The sequence below is a fragment of the Agelaius phoeniceus genome, chromosome 2 (assembly GCF_051311805.1).
Source record: "Agelaius phoeniceus isolate bAgePho1 chromosome 2, bAgePho1.hap1, whole genome shotgun sequence".
NCBI lineage: Eukaryota > Metazoa > Chordata > Aves > Passeriformes > Icteridae > Agelaius > Agelaius phoeniceus.
The window spans coordinates 99,497,638-99,514,540 of record NC_135266.1 but is presented as its reverse complement, the minus strand read 5'-3'; the positions used below and the strand labels follow the sequence as shown (position 1 = coordinate 99,514,540).

Genomic DNA, 16,903 nt, shown 5'->3' with positions numbered 1-16,903 from the left:
TTCCAAGTATTTAAAATAAAAAACAAACAAACAAAAAACCCCACCAAACTCTACCAAACAGTAAATCAATATTCTTCTCTGATATTTCTCTCTATGATGGAAAATTTTGTGACAATATCTTTGTATCTTTTGCTTCATTCATTATATGAAGGTTTTTAACTTTCTGCTGCTTGATATTTAGAAAGAACCAAACAATGCTTTGAAGCAGCAGACAAAAATCAGATTTTATTGTTCTTTTAAATCAATATTTTTAAAGAGTACTAGAATAAATTTTTTATGGCATTATTAGTCTTGCATGGCATCGAAGTTCTAATTTATATGATAATAACAACAATGGAAAACATCCTTCAGCAAGATGAAATACTAATGATAATGTATCTTTCCATCATACTTTGGCATTTCTAGCAAGAGCTGGAACCACAGAGGTCTGAAAATGAAAGGTGCTAAAGGCCATCACCTCAGAACACACCCAATTTTAAACTGAGGAAAGGATTATCAGAATCAATTTTATTGGCTAGATTAATAAAGATGTGTGGCAGAAAACTAGCCTATAGGTGTATGCCAGTGAAAAGAAACACTGCATTTCTGAGCATGCACTTCCAGAGATCTGTTGAATGTTGCAATGTCCTTTTCTCAAGGGCATCTATATGGTTCTGTTTCTGCTCACCTGGACCATCCCCAGGCTCATAGCAGATATTATTGTTTTTCCAAAAACAGCCAAACCCAGAATTTTGTGGGCCCATTCCTTCTTTCATTCTGCACACAACTCCGGGTTACTGACTCCTGAGTTCAAACAGACAAAAGCAGCAAAGATGCCTTTGGCTGAAATCCTGACCTGCTGAAAGATAAAACTCCCAAACTATTGCTTAGATGGCTCTTTAGCCAAGGCCTACATAAAGTACTTTTAAAATTCATTTTTTCAAAGGAGCCTAAATTTGTCTTTCAAAGAAATTCTAGTGAGGGCCCTGTTCTCACATAAGTCTAGAATCACAGAAGACAGAAGACTTGAAAGGCCCCTGAGAAATAATCTTTTCTACATTTCCACAGAGAGTCAGGACCCTGTTATGCCATGACCTTCTCTCACAAGTTGTTTGTCTTATTGATTTATCAAAAGCATACAATAAAGACCATTTTTCATCCTCTTCTGATAACCAGTTCCTGCCTGTCACTCACCTTCCTGGTGTTTCCCTTAGGTCTCCCTTAGCTCTCCTCTGCTGGAAGCTAAGCCACATTGTTCCAATCTTTTAATATAGAGAGCCATTTATGCACTGAAATGCACATCAACAATAGCCCTCTGTATTTTATAAATCTACATGAAATGTATAAATTTATTTATTGATTGCAACAGCATCACATATTTGCTTTGTGGTCTGTAACACTGAAAGTCCTTATCAGCAGCATGGTCAGTTATTCCCAGCTTTTATTCAAGCATTTGGTTCCTCTTTCCTAAATGCAGTCCTCCCTTCTTGTCTCTAGGGTGTCTTGCAGATTTCAGATATTTATCCACTGTACAAAGACCACTTAGCATTCCAGTCCTGTCATCCCTCTAGTCCGATGCCTTCCACAAATGCTGTTCTTCATTCTATGAGAAAAATGCCATAAAGGGCAAAATTTAGGATATTATTTGCAAAAATCTTCCTGAAAAGGTCACCCCTGATCTGCCCCACTTTTACAATGTTAAGAGAACAGTTCTTCCGAGTGTTGGGTTTTGTTGTGGTTGATTTTTTTTCTCAGCACCACCCATCCACACTAGGATCATGTATTCCTCATATGTTCGTAGTAGTGGCAGAAATCCTACTGACAATAGGCTTCATATGTCACTGTTTTTTCCTGAGCTCTTCAGACAGACATTCTGCTAAAGTAAAATAAAACAAACTAAAACAAAGGAAAAGTAAAGGTTTCACAAAATTTGCTTTGGACCACTCCAATGGAATGTTTCTCACCACTTTACAAAATTCAGGTTTTGAAACAAGCATTTAGCCATTTGCTTCAGAATTCTTCTAAAAAAAGTATTTTAATTATTTTGTAGTTTTCTTATGTTCTCCCAGGTTTTTGTTTTCCTCTTTCAGTCCCTCGGGGTCTCACCATGCTTCATGACTTTTTGATGCTGACTGCTTTAAAACTGTTTTTTAAGTATGGATGGATTTCACCATACATCACTCATGTAAATATATCTAATTCATCTAAATGTTCTTCACCTTTTACTTGAAGATAAAGCAAAAGGCAATATCAACCCAATCTTCTTCACAGCAGCTGTTGGTTGCTTTCTTTCCCATTAGGCATGGGGTTTGTATTCTCCTTTGCCTCCCTGTGCTTCTCACATGCTTTGCTTACTTTATTCTGTCTTTTGCTAGCTTTCTCTTGTGCAGTATTTTTTTTAAATTGTATATTTTCATGTTGGGTTATTCCTTTATAGTCAAATGCAGCTATATATCTTGTTTCTGCCTTTTTTTGTAGTGCCTTTTTGATATTCAGATCTGTAATGATCCTGTGATACAGCTGTAATATTCTCTTACACTGCTTCTTATCTTTCATCTGTATTGGGATACTTCATCACTGTGTCTTTATTAAAGTGTCTCTCAGTACTGCCAGCTCTCTATAGTACACCCTTATCCTTTGGATTATATTCTTAGAAAAAATTTTCCCAACAGTTTTTGAACTTATTTTTGTTTAAATCCATTGATCCTTACTTTCCTCATTCATACCATCCTTTTACTTTGCAGTTGCCTTTTGCAATACTTTACAAATGTTCAGACTTTTCAGCTAGTCCTCCCCAGTATGAGTGGGGGCAGAAATAAATAGCTATTTCTCTTAGTACTATACTTCCCCACAATGTTTCATTTCTGTTTAACTTGGAGCTTCAGGGGATCCCAAAAGCCATTTTGGCCTCATGATTAAGCTAAATAGGCATACGTGTTCTTTTTGGCAAATGTGTATACGTTCAGTCTTGCAGCAGGTAGATGTGTTCAGAAAAGCTTCTACCCTACACTTAGTGTAGGGCAGAAGTACCAGGGCTGCTGCTGCCCCACTGTGTGAAGCACTGCTGTGCACTCCACTGTTGGGTGATTTGGGAACTAGGGCATTCTTAAGTGCAGAATCTGTTTGATGAACTGCAGATGGCTTTTGCAGAGATGGTTGAAACTAAATGCTCCTCTGTTTTGCAGAGAAGAAAATTGACTGCTTGGAGATACAGATATGTATATATAACCATGCATCCCAGCAAAGTTATGGATTGTTCTTGCTTTACAGTACCAGCCTAGAAAATATGATGTGCTAACTGCTGATTACCTGTTCTTATCAATGCATGGCTTTGTATATTTTATTCTGGTCCCAAAAAAAATCAATTTTCTGCTTCCAGCTAAAAATCTGTAATAGGCTGCCACTGGGAAATACTCCTCTCTTTCTTTTTCTTCCTCTTTCATAACTTCTTGAAATTCTGACTCCTGTCTCCAATGTGACCTTAGAGCAATCATTTCCACATATGTTTTGAAGCCCTTTCTCCATGTTTTCCTTGCCTGTAGTTCCTGGTCATGCTCAGTACTAACCTGCCAGTCCTACAGATTAGGCTCTCATGTTCCTGTAGTAGTGGCAGTTTCATCCACATTCTATGACATCAAATTCTTCCTGTTTTATTCACCACATTGCTAACACCTGGGAATAGATGGCCCAACAGGCCACCTTATTGTCTCCCTGGTTTGCCCTGTCCTCTCAGCATCAGCTGCCTGTTTACAAGGATGGTTTTCTGTTTTATGCAGTCTCCCCATCCCTGCCCTCTTGCAGGTTGCTGGTCCATACTCAGTTAGGCCAGTACTCAATACCACCCAAGTATCCTTGCATCCTGTATCCTCAGGATCCATGCTTTGGAAATCCACTCCAAAAACACAATGTTGTGCACCAATATGTAATAATAAATGAGATTAAAGCAGCCATGCAAATCACACAGGGAAATGGTGTATCCCAAGCACCATCTATGCTTGTTTGCCATTTATACTGATAATTAAAAACTAATGATAGTTGCATGTCTGCCAAGAAACAAACTCCCTTGGTTGAACGGGTGAGAAGAATTTTGCAAGGCAAGATTAAATCATGCTCCCTTCTCTGCTGGGAACTGAGTGTCAACCTTTTCTTTGTGAACTGAGAAATTAATTGCTCCACAATGGAATTGGACTTTAAATTAGTGAGAGATTGTGTTCACTTCACTTTCAGTGGCTCAGCTGGCAGAACTATGTCCTTGATTACCTAGACAACAAGTACTGTTCACTGTTCCATCCTTCTTTACCAATTACATTTTTCATTCTCAGACAGCATCCTATTCCGATTAAAAATTTGAATGATTTACATCTGTCATCAGAGGGAATTGGAGTCTTCAACTCCAAATAGGCCTTGAGTGCCCTTGTGTGATGTCCAGTATTTTCCTGGAGACTGTGATTTTCTGGGCTGTGGGCAACTCTTCATTTCAAACTTTACTGAGACCACTGAGTTTACATCAAAGTGAACTATCTTGATTTTGTCTACTCTTCCCTTGCACACAATTTCTGTCAGCTTTTGAGACTAGCGATCATCTAAGCTGTCAGTTGTATAGCATCTAAAGCTGCAAAAATAGTACAATAAAATGTCCATTATATCCGCCTATAAAATTATTTTTATTCTGTTTGTTGGTATCATGTTTGTTGCTCTAATGCTACCCAAGATTGGCACCCTTCTGAAAAAGAAATTCTGAATAACTTCTAAATTTTTGAACAAGTGGATTCAGAATAAGTAATGAATTAACCAAGTATTTTACTGATTTCTCTGCACCCACTTGGACTTGCCTACAGCCTTTAATTATCCTGGAATTGCCCAAGGGTAACAATTTTGGTTTTCTTTTCTTGTTGCCATGGCCCTGTTGCCTAAATACACAGTTCCTCTCTCACCTCTTCTCCTCACTGCAACTCCCTTCAAAGCTGAGCCAATGTAAGAGCACCTGCAGAAAGAGGAGAAGAGGAAAGTGAAGCAGCTTCGTCCCTTCTTCAAAGCTATTCCCAGTTGTATGACCTCCATGGATCTTCCCTCTCTAGAAAGAAAAATAGCAGAATGGAAATTGTCAAGCTTGCTCAGTAGAGCATCCTGAGCTCATGGGAAGAGTGATCCATCTCCAGTGACACAGAGCACATGGACTTTGCATGGATAAAGGAGATGTTCCCATGGGTAAAAATTACTTACAATTCTATTCAAAAGAGCCCCTGTGAGCAAACAACAAGTTCACAGAGACATCTCTGTGTTATGGCCTTCCTTGAAACATCAGTGCTGTAACACAGTGCATTGTCTGTCTCTCTTAATCTCCTTTATAACCTGGAAGATTTAATTACAACCTAACAATTATCAGAGAGCAAACATTTATACATATAAGAATTTGGAAGCCAAAAGAACTTTCAACAATTTGCTTTAATTTTAAAAGATTTAAGCTTAGCCCCTATTCCTCATATGTTCCTTAACTTATCACAAGCTTCAGGAGCTCAGAAGCACAAATTCTGAAGGTGCTAGGGAGCCACAGCTGCAATCAGGTCTCTGTTTTTGAAAAGGTAAAACTTATTACACTAGTCTGAAAAGCAATGAGAAAAATCTTGTCAATCTGTCTAATGCTTTTAACCTTTAGCAGGCAATTTTGTGGTTTATGGTACAATTACAGTAAAGTGTTAGTATTTATATAATTGAATAAGATTGATGATGTTCCTTTTGCATAGAAGCAGTGTATAAACCTGTTTCTCAATTCACACAGTTAATACACTAAAACTGCTGAGTAAAACCAGGCCTGCTACTCCATTTTGGTAGAGATCATCACTCCCCATTAAAAAATGAGATTTACCGCTATTTACAAATGCCTTTCAGTTCAGCAGTCAGCTTTATATACAGACTATTATTCTGACTTTTAGTCCAGAAACTAGGCCTGTTCTGTTTAACTTTGCATAAAGAATGCTTTCAAAATATTTTATGGATTATAGATTATATTACTTCAGACTGGCTTCTTGTCTTGATGTCCTCATCAATTCATTCTCATATTCTTATGACAGTATTCATATTCTTCTGGCAGACTGTAGTGAACCTCTTCTGATAATTCCCTTTTTTAATGAGCCAATTTCTCTATCTCTTTATAAGGAGATTCTCAAATATCTCTTTGGGACAAGAAAAAGGGTAACAATTCTCTCAAATGAGATACCTTACCATTAAATTGTTTCTGTCAACCCAGTGCCTCTGTTTTCACAGTAGACTGTGCAAAGAGAAACATGAGTATGGAATGCAGTTGACTAAACATTTAAGGAGAAAGGATTACTTCTTTCAGTCACACTGTAACCCTCATGTCTGTGGGTAACTTTTATGTGGGCACTTTAGTCAAGGCTTGGAGATTTGGCAGCAGGATGATACACTTTAAAGTCCACCATGATAACATGGCAAATACCTAACTTTTGCTAATGCTCCCAGTAATGATCTGAGAGGAACATGCTGCTATGCTGAGCATTAATATATTTATCACTCAATCAATCATGCACAGTTTCTTGGCAGGTCAGGCACTTGGCATGTGGGGAAGAGTCAGTCTGCAGAGCTCCTGGCAGTGAGATAACCCTTGACCTTGCAGAGCTGACATTTCCTCCTTTGCTTCTCCTATTAGCTTTTTTATCTTGGTATGTCTTAAGGGTTTACTCTTTTCCTGAATCTCTAGTGCTTTTACTCCTTTGCTAGAAATTCTTTAAATTTGCTTATATTGACTTTGCCTCATCTCTTCATCTTTTTTCTTTCTAATTTTCCCCTTGAATGGCTATTAAAAACATAGGTGGCAGGATAGCTTTGGCTCACAGTTAAAATTCTTTTGACTGAAATAGGTTTAGATCACAACACACTAGCATATGTCTATGTAGTAGCTCATATGGAAAGGCAAGTAACAGAAAAGTAGTCCTGTGTCTTCTACAGCCAGAGACTGATAACAGAGACCTTCAGAGGGGAAAAGAAAACAAAAAAGAAAACAAACAAACAAACAAAAAAGGTAAAGTAGCCTTAGGAATATCCTCCTGAAATATAAGCGCAGTTTATCAAATTTATTAACCTGATCAGAGAGATAGGATACAGTCAATTCAAATAGCTCAAATTGAGGATGTAAAAGGGGAAAGGAGAAAACAGAACCTTGAAATTTTTGGATTGAAGTTCATTTTAAAAAGCAAATCCTCTTGAATATTTGGTACTAAGACAAAGGTGCCCATTTTTCACTCCTATGGTGTATTGCAATTATAGTTCTAAACCATAGTGTAAGAAAATCTCTCTGTAGAGATCCCAGGAAACTTGACTATGAGGTTTCCTTGCCTGTTCTCTTCCCTGTTATTTTGGCCAGTTAAGACAGTCCTGCAGTTTCCTAAGGGGCAATGCAATGGTTCCAAAATGTCTACAGTGCTTTAAACTTCCTGGTTTTTGGCTCTGCATATATTATTGTGCACTTAAGTTAGAGAAACACTATTGGCTAAGCTGCATACATTAAATGGCTTTCTACATGAACAGTGCATTTAGAAAACAATGACTTCAGACTGTATGTTACAAATAAAATTCCATGAAGATGAACAGAACTGAGGCTCTTAAATCACCATTTTCTATTAAAAAATCACATATTTCATTGCTCTATTTGGCTTTCTAAATTGTACATTTCATTTTGGATTTGATGAAACTGGTAGAGTGTCTATTAGGTATGAATCCAAAAGCAGTCAGCATGTTTTAAGTGAATATGCTCATTAAATAGAAAAGAATTACTGGGTCCTCCTACGCAGACCAGAAAACATAAATATATTTTTGCATCCAAGGCCCATTCAGCTTCCCACAAACCATCTATGTGAATCTCCTGCAAAGATTAATATTATGGTTCTTAGTTCAAAAGGGGACATGTAGGGTGACCATAAAAATTTTAAGGTTTTAGAGTTGAAAACTTAACTGCCATAGTCTTATTTTGGTCTATCTTTTCCACAGTTTTCATTCTATATATACACCTTAAAAAAAAAAAAATCAGGAAAACCCCATCAACACTGAAACATCTCTTCATTTTCTTGCTTCACTTATCTTTTTCTAGAGACGTGTCAGGAGGTTGGCAGCTTTCCATAAAAAGCTATTCCCGGTTCTGGTGGAAAATTCCTGATTCTGATGCATAACAATGTTGTAAAAAGAAAATCTCCAAATATAATTTAAATGTACCATTCAAGTATTTCCAACTATTTAAAGACTCTCCGTATGGTTCCCAGTGGTATGACAACCAACAAATGCATTCATACTAGCTCCTCCCAGGGAAAGAAAAAATGGGCTTATTCAAAAATTGATGAAAGATGGATGCTTCAGCCCTATCGCAGATCAGCGGGATCAAAGTGCCCATTTCCCTTCAGCACCCTTGGCCTCCATGAAAACCCAGCGTGCAAAGGAATTGCCTCTCAGACACTATTCAGGGATCACACTGTTGAAGGAGGCAATCCTATCTAAGATCTGTCTCCATATAAAGTAATGAGAGGCTTGAAATCTGTCCCCCAGCTCTGCTAATCTTGCTAGGATCAATTCGTTTGGATGTAAATGGCTGCTGTTCATCGGCTGTTTAATACTGAAGCCCCACAGTCCCTCTCATTAATAAGGACTCTCAAAGAAAACATGCTGTGCTTTTATTTGTACATCTTCATCTTCTTACTCATTATAAGTAACAGTTTTACTGAGTGTTTCAATGCCTAATCATGTTGTTGTGGGTTTTTTTCCCTTCCAATCCATAGTTGTGGTTTAATATACCATTACAATTTAAAGCCCCTGTAAAGAAAAAGTGGTTCTTATCTTCTGCAGAAATGACTTTCATTAAGCATCTTCCGACAGTGGATGGGAGTGTGGAGGTACTCAAAGAAAAACTATAAATTGTGGTGCTGTTAACTGCAAGCACACTAGAAGGCATAGAAGCCTCAACAGCTTTGGGAATAATGAGTCAAAATGATGGTTTTTTGCATTAAAGCTGATTGCAAATAAAGGCAGCAGTGTTTTCAGCCTGGCACTTGACTCCTGCTAAGCTCTGATCAGAGCATGCAGTTTCAGGGACAACAAGGGGAACATGTCCCAAAGCCCGAAAGACCCATGCCCTGTGACACCACAGACCTAGCAGATTGCAGCCTGATTTCCTGGGGATATTGTGTAGTTTGTCACCTTCTGTTCCAAGCCATCTGCTGTGGTCTGGAGCTCTTGGCTGACTCTTGGCTGCTCTTGAAGAAAAAAGTCAACATTTATGTTTATTCTCAGTTGTGACATTCCATTATCAAATTCAGCAGCAATCTAGTGGCTGCAGAAGCAGTAGAGATTAGGAAACTACTAGATGCTACAGTGAACAACCAGCATGGTTCCCATCCAGCAAAAGAAAGTTCATACCCTTGCTCTTTTACTTTCCTGTTTTTCTTTCTGCACAATTGTCCTAGATAGGAGAGAAATCTTCTCTGCAAAAGATCCAACACTCCTCACTGCTAGAAAATTGAAGTGGTATTCAGCCTAAATGTCCTGAATTCTCTTCATTGTTTTCTCTTCTGTATCTAGTTTTGTGAAAATTACAGTGAGAGGGTCATCATTTAGTTATCTTGATAATACACTACTCTTGATGATACTCTTAGTCACAAAATACACAGACACAAGAATATAAACCAAGGCAGAATCCAGCTTATTAGCTTTTTTTGTTGCTTAAAGCTTGTCTTTGTGGATTCAGCTGTAATCGTTGATTTCTGGGACCTTCTTATTTCCCATGAAACAGTGACTTCCTAAGCAGGCCAAGCAGCACCAAGTCTGTGAGGTGACCAGGAAAATGCAAGACTCATTGGTCATTTGTGACAGGCAAAACCCCTGCATAGTTAAATATCAAACAGAAGATCAAAATAAAACCATGAACATAGACAGAGAAATGGGTAAATCAACTCACATGGTCTACAAGGCTCCATGACTAAACATCCTGAGCAGTACTGTACAAGATTATTAACCCCTGAGAACTTATATTCTCTAAATTGAGTGTAAAAGCAGTTTCCTATTTCCAACAAGTGTCAGAGACTAAAAATTACTGGCTAGTACTTCAATTCATCTTTTCAAGTTGAAGGTGGCATAGGAGTATGAAGCACTCTTGCTATTTAAGATGTAATCATCAGCAGCTTAAGGAATGCACTCCATGGCCTACAGAGAAAGTGGAATCTCAGTGAGGAACCCATCAAAGAGTTTCTGGTGCTAATAGGTAGTAGCTAAGGAAGTAGCACAGACTGGTGCTACTTTCAGGTGATCTTTGGCTTCACACCACCAAGGATGTGGAGCATTACTTTCCAAATATTAAGATGCATTATTTGAAGGAGGACACTGCAGTGACACATATCCAGTCTCAATGATTATTTATAAGTATCAAATAAGGCTTAGGCATGACAGAGATAAGTAATATTTTTTTCATAAATATATATTAATACCTGTATATATACTTGATTTTGAGGAAAAAGTACCAAGTGCATCAACTTATTGAACAATCTGAGTGACCAGTGTAGGACATAATTTAGTCAATGACCAGTTGTGACTAAATCCTCTGCTGTGTGGTTTATCAGCTGTAAGCACCACCTTTTACATAACAGCACAGGGGCAATTCAACATAGCTATGTTGCCATGATTCTACCAAAAAACACAGTAGTCATCAGAGTTGTTTTCAAGAAAAGCTCTGGAGGTTAATAAGCATGCAATTGTTTTATACCCACAGGCCTATTAACCTACCGTTTCTTGCAGGATTTATGCACAAAACTCAGTGGGAGTTCTCTAAGAAGATTTGCATGTCTAGTCCCCATTAGAGTTAATAGGAGGCATGCATATCAGTGCCTTTTACACTATAGGGAATAACCTTTCTTTGAAGACTTTAATGAGAGTTCTTTTTCACTCTTACTCTACCGTATTAAACCCAAAAGACAGTCCAGATATTTGTACTATCCTTTATCTTTCTAACTAAAATGTTCAGCTCAGAAAACTCTCTTCCCATCTGTTATTTTCTTCTTCCTATTATCACTTTTTCTTCCTTCCAAATTCTTCCCCTCCCACTTTTTTCTTTCATCACTAGATGGACACCTTAAGAATCTCACCAATGTGAAAAACAACATGGTTCCTTTCACCTTAACAGTGTTATACCCTTTCAAGCCATAGGAAAGGAAAGGAAATGCTCTGTTCAACTTGGTTCTTAAGGCAACAAGTAATAGGGTGGTGCAATTTCCTCCCAAATAAACTTTTATTACAAGATATGTGATACTGGGTTTCAAGGGGAGAGTGGATGAGAACTTGAGAGAGAAACAGTTTGAGGGTCATTAGCTAGACAAATAGTAGGAAGATCAGGAAATCCCTAACCTGAGTATAGCTGATGGCTGGAAGAATACTCAGGAGAAATATTACACATCATTGACCTTTCTCTTCTTTGGCTGTTTACGTAGGGTCACTGTTAGAGACAGGATACTGAAGCAGTCTGCTTGTTTCATATGATGTTGGATGTTCTGGTATTAATCCATGTATTTATCTCACCATATGCTCACCCTTCACATCAGAAGTTTAGTAGATCAAAATCTGATAAGAAAGGGGAGAAACTGCCTGCCTATTGCTTCACCCAGTGCCCAGGTGAGGCTCACCCTACAGATGGGCTCGGTACAACAGACCTTAGCTCACAGTAACTTCCCATGCTTATTCTGAAGTTTAAAGGAAAAAACAGCACCAGGCTGACCCTAGGAAAGGAGGGGAGAGATAAACACATTCTCTGACTGATGTTCTAGAGGAGGAGGGGCAGAAGAATAGGACAGAAAGAATAGAATGGTAAAAACCACTGTGAAATTAAGCTGTTAATGTGAGTATGTGATTTTGCTAATTGTCAGAGACTCAGCCCTGCAAACTGCTTCTGAGGAAGGAAAGCCCAAGGAAAATCAAAGATTAGGAGATTGGAGGAAAGTAGTGGTCTTCCTCTGATAGAGAGTTTTGCTCAGATCTCAAATAGCATGTCTTATCCAGTATGTTGTTGGCAATTCCCTAAGCAGCCGGCACAGCTGGAATATACCAGTTACATGGATTTCATTAAGCAAAGATAACTATTTCTCAAGGTTTTGATAAAGTAATCAGTGCTCAGATTTTCATGATATCTCTTCAACAAAGGCAGGAGAAGACTTCCCTACTAGTTTCAGCTGTGGAGATGAGATTTTTCCTGATTCTGTTGTTTCTGGGAATGGAGCTTCTGTTTTACCTCCTATCATGGAACTGTGGTGTGAGGTTTTGTTGTGAAACTGAACAGATGCTGTGTAGCATCCTAAATATACCATATGTTTCAAAGCAGGGGATGTTTATTCTTAAATGTGTAATTTGCAGAGCAATTTTGAAACCTCTTGTGACAAATGATTCAGCTCTTCAGAGAGCTTGATTGGTGTATATCATCTAGCAGGTAGTACTCTAGCTCGTATTTGGACTTTTTCTATGCAGTGTTTGTTGTTCTCACTTAACTTATTTGATTTGGTTAGCTTCTTTATCACCTCACAGCACAGTACATGAATCCTCAAGAAAGGGCTATAGGTTATATAATTTAGAAATACAGTGTAGCATAGGATTTGAGGGTGCTTCTCTATGATTGTTTTGTTACAGAGGTCAATAAAAATACCCCATGACTGTGTAGGTTTTGGAGCATATACCTGCATCTTCCTCTTTCTCCCTCAGAACTGACTCCCTTCTTTTTCTTCAGACTAATATAAAAGAAACAGATGCTTTGATGTTATTGTTCCCTATAGTGTTGCAGAGTGTTTCTCTTAAGGGAATCTTTAAGGTTGTTCCAGCAATTGCAGTTTCCAAAAGATGGCTACCTAAAAAAGGAAAGTTTTATATAAAAACAAAATTACAAACAAACAAAACCCCACACAAAACCCCTCCCACAACCAACCAACCAAAATAAATCCACCTCCATCCAAACAACAACAAAAACCACCAACAAAACAACACAACACCCACAATTTTTTATGTCTTTGGATCCCAAAATGGATGTGTAATTCATTGCACCTGTAGTCAATTATCCATTTAAAACAATTGCTATTTCACACTGATTAGCTGATTTGCCAGTATGAGAGGCAGCTGGTTTTTCTATGGCCAAGTAGTAAAGAACAATGAAATCTTCTGAGCCCAGATCCTTCTCTTTTTAGAACCACACAGAGAAATAATCTTTCTCCTTCAAAATAAAACTTTCATTTTAAAATAAAAAATAGCATTGTTTCAGGTTTCAGATGGAAAGGCAGTAGTATTTGATTTGAAGGTTTTCTATGCGGACAGGTGTTCTCAGTGGAGCCATGGAGACCAGTTGCTTGACTCTTTCTAATGGACAATATTAAAACATTTGGTATACTGTGTCCCTTGATTCCTGACTTCTGTAACTTTGTCAGTGTTGTCATGAAAACCCTTCTCTGTCCTTGCTGTGCTTTTTAAGCCTTTGGGATCTTTTTTTCTCCCAGCTACCAAGGCTGACTCTTTAGTTGCTGAAATATGAGGAACTGTTTGCCATCTCTTGTGTATAGTGTCATAGAATAGTTTGGGTTGGAAGGGACCTTTTAAAGGTCATCTAGTTCAAAATCTCTCCAAAGAGCAGGGGCATCTTCCACTAAGCCAGGTTTCTCAGAGCCCCTTTCAACCTATCTTGAGTGTTACCAAGAAAGGGGCATCAACCACCTCTCTGGACAACCTGTTTCAGTGTTTTACCACCCTCATTAAAAAAAAAAAAAACAAATCTTATTTCTTGTACACAGTCTAAATTAACCCTCCTTTATCTTAAAACCATCACCCCTTGTTTCATCACAACAGGCCCTGCTCCAAAGTTTGTCCCCATGGTTCTTACAGGCCCCTTTCAAGTACTGAATGGCTGTGATAAGATCTCCCAGTAACTTTCTCTTCTGTGGGCTGAACAATCTTAATTCTTTCAGTCTTTCCTCATAGTAGATGTCATCCATCCCTCTAACTATCTTCATGGCCCTCCTCTGGATTAATTCCAACAGGTCCATGTGTAGAGGTCTGTGCTGGGATGCCAGAGCTGGATGCAGTTCTCCAGGTAGGGTTTCACAAGAGTGGAGCAGAGGGGCAGAGTCACCTCCCTCAATCTGCTGGCCATGCTGCTTTGGATGCAGCCCAGACCACAGCTGGCTTTACAGGCAAGTATTTTAGGCATCATAAGACATTTTTGTTGAAAAACCCATACGTTTAAGAAAATAACCTGGTCCTATTTCCACCCTTAGTCGTACTGATATGTGATGGGGTGAATTCCACTATAATAATATCAATTAAGGTTAATAATATTACACAGAATTAAAACAGATGAAAATAATTTAGAAAGAACATAAAAAGAACAAGCTATAGCATTTGGATATTTACTTTTATTTTTAAGAGGTGTAGAGTAATTCACTACAGATAAGCATTTGATGAAGTTAGAGCTCATAAAAGTGGTTCTCCTTCATCTAATCCTTCTGGATTCATTCTCTGCATGGGATCCGCTCATATTAAAGCTGAGCAATGAGGTTGTAAAGGACAGTTAATGGTGGAAAAGCAACTTCTCCCTCTGTTTGCTTTAACATGTTGGTGCAGTTGTAAAGCTGAATTGTACTTTTGGTAGAGATTTCCAGGAATAGTTACCACTTTCCAGGCAAAAGTAAAGCTTTAATTTCTGCCAGTTTCTGAGAGTTTGATGATCATCTAATCAGATGAACCTGTTATAATCTAAGACGTCAACCCCATGGGAACAGCCTCATGTGCTGTTAGAGCAGCACTCTTAGGATGTTGGGCTTGGAAGAAAAATAATTGTTGTCTGACACTTAGGCCTCAATTCAGTTACCTGAGCAGAGGCATCTTGTGCTCAGGCACCATAAGGTATCAAAAAGATGCCTGGAAAGGACTAGCATGTTTGATGCTCGTTTGATGCTTGTTTTAAGAAAAAAAAATTGAAAAACCAACAAAAACCCTAAAACCAACCCATTGGTTACCCATATCCTTCTACAGCAGCAACTAGAGATCAGTGGGGATACCCTGGGGCAGGAGCAAAGCACTGAATCAAGCCATGATATTCTGACCTCTCTTAAATGGCTAAACAGGGAAATTGCAGTCAGAGAGCTGAGAAGAGATTGCAGCTGACCAAGCAGGCAAAAACAAGGGGTAATATACCTCGTGGTATTTTTCAGAACTGGTAATCAGTATGGTATCTAGTTTTCTATTTGATTTAATTTGATTGTATTTGATTTAATTCTTCATTGAGGCCTTTTCTCCAATTGACTCTGAAATTAGAATAGAATAGAATAGAATAGAAAAGAATAGAATAGAATGGAATGGAATAGAATATTAACTTCAAAGGCTTCTAAAACTGAAAGGGTCTTACAGATTTTTATGGATGCTAAAAGGAGCTTTCAAATTTAGTTTGCTTGTCTTGCAAGGATAAAATGAGATGAGGTTCTTCAGGAAAAAGTGATTTCCTTCTAGAAGGAGATGTTCTAGGAGACCTAGAAGGAAATATTTTGAGACCTTTTCTGTGGGATAATTTGGGGTTTTCCTCTGGAGAAATTAGAAGTGTAGTGACATGAAAGCATAATAATATAAAAGGTAACTAAGACTTATTTTTTTAAATGCCACAGATTTAATTAATTAATTATCAATTATTTATCAATTCTTCATAAACTAAATTATTTTTTTAATATACTATATTGTTTGTTCAAATTTGGCTTCTCCATTTAGTGCAATATGGCTATTCTTCTTAGAACAATTTCTGTATGCAAATCATACAGTAAATCAGCTAATCAGAAAGACAATGTACATTTTTGTCTTAATAAGAAAGATGTAATCCACATTTGAATCCCAGCACAGAAGGGTCAGTGGGAGGAAAATGCTCCCTGACATAGCAAGTACAGGATTCTCAGAACTCAAAAAGTTCAAACACCAGGAGGTCGCATGATCTAAACAGTAGAAATCTTTCATCAGTGCTGAGTCCTCACCACAAAAACTTGAAAGGGTGTCTTGCTTTTCCTTTTTTCCTCTTCAACCACCTACTTGCTTCTCTGATCTACATCTGAAAGAAGAGCTTGTTCAAAATCACTAAGATATGACAAGAGAGCAGCAGATCTCTATCTGAAGCATTATATTCAGTGGATGCACTTTCAGTCTCCTTATAAAGCCAACAAAGGAAAAATTGCACAAAATGTTTTGCAGTGATCATAAGACAAAATTTTTCTACTTTCATGTTCTTTAGCAAAACTGACAAGAACAAGCAAAACCCCGCATGACATAATAGATGCCACTTTCTTCTTTGAGATGTCCTTTCTACGTTTCTACATAAAATTTGAGCTATTCAACTTTTGTTGCAGGGTTCAGTGTTAGTATTGTCAATCACAAGGATTTGTCAACACAAACCAAGCTCAAAAATGGTGCTAAGTTAAAATACATACACTTGTATGCACTCTTCCATATGCTGACCACATTTTAGAAGCAGTAAGTGACGGGTACATAGCAGGGATTTACTTGCCCTTCTCATTTTAGAACATTTAAACCCTACTGATTTCATAGGTTTAAGCTTTTCTCATAAATTAAAAAAAATTGCAACAAATTTTGCTCTAAAATGAAATCAAATCAATATTATTATATGATTTTAACCTTAACACCCAACCTGAATCTAATAAAAATGTCAAGAGCTCTCATAAAGTCATGAAGACTTGTACCCTTCTGACCAAAGCCCATGTCTTAATCTTGTAGACTCTAATAATTTCTGATAATAATTCAGTAAAGCTGCATAACTAGAAAAATAGGAGATAATACAAATAAAGTGAACCTTCTAGTAAGATAATTTGCTACTTGGATGATGCTTGCAAACACATATATGTACATTCTA

At 37.8% G+C, this 16,903-nt stretch overlaps 1 protein-coding gene across 2 annotated transcripts in view; it reads right to left on the bottom strand.

The window, feature by feature from the left end:
• LOC129133887 (uncharacterized) overlaps positions 1 to 16,903 on the bottom strand; it is a 306,814-nt gene that overhangs the window by 87,606 nt on the left and 202,305 nt on the right. The window contains exons 6-7 of one of the 2 annotated variants that reach the window (XM_077174395.1): positions 12,693 to 12,860; positions 290 to 1,582 (exon numbers count right to left, since the gene is read on the bottom strand). The exons of the other annotated variant lie outside the window; for it this stretch is intronic. The gene's annotated coding sequence lies outside the window, so the exon portion shown is untranslated. Of the gene's footprint in view, positions 1 to 289; positions 1,583 to 12,692; positions 12,861 to 16,903 lie in introns of those variants that run through there. 2 annotated transcript variants of the gene reach the window in all.